At 35.0% G+C, this 5,023-nt stretch overlaps 1 pseudogene across 1 annotated transcript; it reads right to left on the bottom strand.

Annotated features, from left to right (window-relative positions):
- Nucleotides 1-1,443: 1,443 nt before the first annotated feature.
- On the bottom strand, nucleotides 1,444-3,282 carry LOC146908207 (soyasapogenol B glucuronide galactosyltransferase pseudogene; annotated as a pseudogene). The gene has a single exon (XR_015019695.1). The product of XR_015019695.1 is annotated as a soyasapogenol B glucuronide galactosyltransferase pseudogene (transcript).
- Between the last annotated feature and the right edge of the window lie 1,741 nt (nucleotides 3,283-5,023).

Here is a 5,023-nt window from a genome sequence, read left to right as displayed (position 1 = left end):
CGGTTCGGACATTTTTTTGACTGAAAACCAATCCAAACCGAACCGTTACACCCCTAGTATCCCTAGTTAAACTCACAAGACACAATCCATTATTTATTACTACTACTACCATTTTTATCCATCTTTTGTTTTTGAGGTTGTAACTAGATTTTTAGGGTGTGAATAGAGAAATCTCATTTACTGGAAAGGGTTTATTGGTTCAGATTTCTAAACTAATGTTGAATTTTTAAAGACTAAATGATCGATGATCCTTTATTTATTCAATACTAGCCTAATTTTGCTTGATACATATTGAACCTAACTCCACCTCAAAACCATGGTTTAAATTGGAGAGTTGTCAAATCCTATATAAATCCTCACATTAAAATATGTAGCATTGCTCAATAGTGTGAGTTACATACCAAAAGAGTTTTATGTAAGAATTTTATTTTATTTTTTCTAACAAATTAACCATATGCTGTTTGATGAAATGCCCCAATGGAGTCAGAATTCTTAATACTTAGGAAGATGGTTTTATATTTGTTTTTACAAACTGTTAATAAGATTGCAATTTGTCAAAAAAGTGTGTGATGATTTAACTCTGATGTAGGGTATGTTAGGAGAAAACTGGAACAGTGAAAACTCTGATGCTTATAGAAAATTGATGAAACTCTAGCATGATTTCTTTTTTGTAGCACTGGATCACTTTGAAATACCTTCATTCATTAGGTGGAACTCTATATGGACTATGGATATGGTAAAAGTTTAAGGGTAGTCTTAGTTATAGGTTTGGAGATGTGATTTTAAGGTCAAAATTAACAGAAGTCATTTCTAACTTTTGCAGTCTTGAATTATTGGATCAGTGGAAGCTAGGGAAGATTTTCCATGTATAAAGTTTACAAACACTTCTGAATTAGAAGCAATAATGACATTTTCAAACACTTGTGCAATTTGTACACTCCACCTCAATCTGAATGCTTTGGTAAGGATCCGATCCGATCCACTGCTATATCGTCTTTCCTGCAAGCTGCGATTAAAACATCACCATTCTAATTATGGATGATGAAATGATACAAGCTGAGAAGTGATCCATTTTATCAATATCTTTACAAAGATACATATATCTATTCTAGGATTTAAATTATGGTTTAACTCAATTCTGCAAACCCAGTTTATACGGCAAGAGCTGCACAAATTTTATAAACACGGTAAAGACTGCAATGGAGGCAGTTCAAATAGATGCAGACTGCAATTGAGGAAAATTTCCAACAAAACATATAAAGAGGCTTTACCATATATCAACGTGTTAGTCTCATATGTCGGAGTGTGAATGAGTTTGCCTTTGCTTTCAGAATTACTACATTTTTGCAATGCAAAGTATGTGGCACAAGAACTCTAGCACAACACTATTCTGAACTGTATTACAGAAACCAAAGTTGTAGTGGTGAACTGTATTACAGCGCGTCGCGTAATGGAACACTAGATTATTTGTAGTGGTGAAATAATACATATATTGCTATAAGGCAAACCAAAGTTGACAACAAAATTTAATTCATCGATTGATCTTAACTTAATATGAAAATTGCTTTGTAAGTACTAACTTCTTTTCTCTTCATTGCAGTGCTGGAGACTGCAATTGAAGCACAATGAATGTGCTAGAAACTCTAATGATTCATCTTATTGAACTCCAGATAACAGCAAAAAATAGCTGGAGAGAAAAACTTGGATGTTGTTTCATCATATACAAAGCCTTGATCAGCTACTCCATTTCAATTATCTAATCTGCTGAATCGCCATGGGCTTGAGATTTCTTCAATGATTTCATCTCATCAATGAACTGAATCAAGTTGTTGTAAGAATGTCCACCCTCCTCTATAGTCCTTTTGGAAGCATCGCCAAGCTTTTTTGCTCTCATCCTCATTTCTTTGCTCTCTTGTCCACTTCCCATCAAAATCTTCACAGCCTTCGCAATCTCTTCCCTTCTCACCATCGCCTCTACACAAATGCTATCCCATGACTTGTTTTCTTTTGCTCCAACAGGGACCCCTATCTTCAACACATCAACAAGCAACTTCTCATTGTAAAATTGCTCGGCAAACATTGGCCACACGATCATTGGCAAACCAGCATTCAAGCTTTCAAGAATCGAGTTCCAACCACAGTGAGTCACAATTCCAGCTGTTGCAGGGTGATCCAATATCTGAAGCTGTGGTGCCCAGTTCCATATGATATAGCCCTCTTTGCTTTCTTTTATCCTTTCCTCAAAATCTTGTAGGAAACTGTTTTCATTCTCATCCATATCATTTTTCCTTACAACCCAGATAAAATTATGACCGGAATTTTCAAGCCCATGTGCAATTTCTACAAGCTGAGCATGAGTTAGCCTAGTTAAACTTCCAAAACTTACATATAATACAGACTCATTTTGCTTTGAGTTAAGCCAATTTAGCCACTCTGCCTCTTTTCCATTCTCCTCCATATGTCCCCTATCACCCTTCTTTTCATCATCCTTTTTAGCCCAAGCTGAAACTGGTCCTACACTCCATGATTTGATCCCCCTTGTAGTTTTACTAAGTTTCTCATAATCACTTTCTAGTTCATGAAAACTATTGTATAGTGTGCCATAGCTTTTGTCCTCTGATTCATAAATTGGTTGAAAATAGGCTGTGGCAGGATTCTTTTCCCTTAACCAATCAGGAATCTGCAGAGGGGTCATCTCAATTGTATGAGGAAAACTAGGAATAGTAAATTTCTGTGTATCAGAAACTAAATTATCATGAGGTCTATACTTCATGATAAAATGAAAGGCACAGCTAGAGAAGTAACTTGAGCTATAAAAGTGAATCCTTGGAATGTTTAGTTTTGCAGCTGATTCCACAGTCCAAGGAAACATCATATCAGTGACTATACAATCTGGCTGAAGATCTTTAAACAGAACTTCAATCGGATCTCGAAGCATCGATATTCCACGGTTGATTTTACTAAGAATTTCTGAGGATGTTCCATCTTTGAGGTTTTCAACACCATCTGGAAGACCAACTTGAGCTGAAGGGAACTGAATAAGATGAATTTTGATGGAGTATCCTAAACTGTTGTCACTGTCTATGTTTTTTTGGAAGGTTGAAGCATTGGCATGTGTAGTAATGATGGTTACATTAACACCATGTTTGGCTAATAATCTTGCTGTGTCTATCATAGGAATCATATGGCCAGGAGATGGAAATGGAAGAAAAGTTACATGAAGTTGGTTATGGGATTGTTGAGATTTCATTATTACTTTTGAAATCTTTGAGATGGTAGGGTGTTTCTGTTACTTGAGGAGTTGATATTTAAAGGTAGTTTCTGTGGCTGAGATTAATTGTTTTTCAAAGTGGGAACATGCCACCTCTTCATACCATAATAATATTCAAAAGCAAAAGAAAAAATGTGTTAAGCTAAGGTTATTGCTTTGTCTGCACACATCCTCCATGTTAAGAAAAAACAAAAAAGAGGTAGCTGTTCGGTCACCTTTTCTCCAATTTATACACTTGGTGATAACCTACTATAAAATAGTAATGAGGAAACAAAGAGTAAATATATTATAGAGATTGTCACATTAGAACATTGATGATGTGACCTCTCAAAAAATCCTTCTTGTGATATTATTATGTTACATAACATCTAACCATGGTATATGTCAACTTTATATTATATACCCTCCTCTAGTCACTTTTATAAGAAAAACTTTGTATTTACATTCATTCAATTAATGATGTATATTGACTATATACATCATTAATTGAATGAATCTAAAATGCAAAGTTTTGATTATAATAAAGACCACAGAGTGTAGTTTGTAGGCTATTTTAATAAAGGTTTAATATTATATAAATATGACGATTCAAGCGCAAAAAAAAAAAAAAAAACTACCAGACGATCCACACAAAACACCCTACAACAAAACAAAGACAAACAAAAAGCCATCTCAAAAGACAATATCTAGAAGTTCAATACCATTAATAGTATAGAGAAGATGAAATTTTTAAACGATTTAAACTCCACTGTTAGGTCAAAACCTTGATTTCATCTATTATGTCATCAATCCCTTTAACACAATCCTTGAAAATTATGTCGTTTCTAATCTTCAATATCACCTTATTTCGAAGAGAGAAAAAAAATTTCATATCACCCATAGTGGCATGGCAAATTAACTGATAACCAATACGACACTTCTGGGTCCTAACCTCTGCTTTCCAACATTCAAAATGCACAAACAAATTATGTGGAATTAAAAAATTAATGTTGAGCTACCGGAACACCTTTTCCCACACCTTCAACACCACCTCACAATGCAAATTTCATCTTCACCCAATTTATGCTTCGCCCCACCTTCAACCCCCCCACCCCACCTCAAAGGAACTCTTTCTTCTTCAACACTTTAACTTGCAACTTAAAAATAAGAAAGTTATATAATTGGGATAGAATTCAACACCGAATTAAGAAGTAACTCCCCACCTCCTAGACTAACATACTTATTAGTCCAAGAATTTAATCCCCATGTAAGCTTCTCCAACAAAGACTCCCAAGTAGCCAACTTCCTAGTGTTTGCCTCAACCGGAAGACTCAAATAATGAAAAACCACAAACCGTATCCATAAACTCCCAACTCTAGAAGAAATTAACCTTCAAACCGGACACTTGCCTATGACGCCTTAAAAAGAGTAATAACACCTCTCCTAATAAAAGAGTGTCATCCACATATTGAATATGGGAAACCGTCAAACCCTCCCTCCCCACCTAAAAGCCTTTAACCAAATTCAAATTAACCACATTTTTCATCAAACCACCAAAAACCTCTGCCAGTCTCATTGCTTTAAACCCCTTTAATTTTTTTTGTTAATACCATTTAAAGGTGAGAGTCCCGTGAACATAGCCCAGTTTGGCAGTAACAATACATTTAAAAGTGTAATTCTAGCACTACACTACGTCAAAAAAAAAAAACATTTACAGGTGAGGAAATGATGCTTTGATCTAAAGTAGGGAAGAAACAAATTTTAGGTCCAAAA

The sequence above is a fragment of the Medicago sativa genome, chromosome 7, assembly GCF_051527215.1.
Source record: "Medicago sativa cultivar Bolivia chromosome 7, Bolivia_mono, whole genome shotgun sequence".
NCBI classification, from domain to species: Eukaryota; Viridiplantae; Streptophyta; class Magnoliopsida; order Fabales; family Fabaceae; genus Medicago; species Medicago sativa.
Note: the sequence above shows the minus strand (reverse complement) of the source record. Positions and strands in the feature narration are given on the sequence as shown.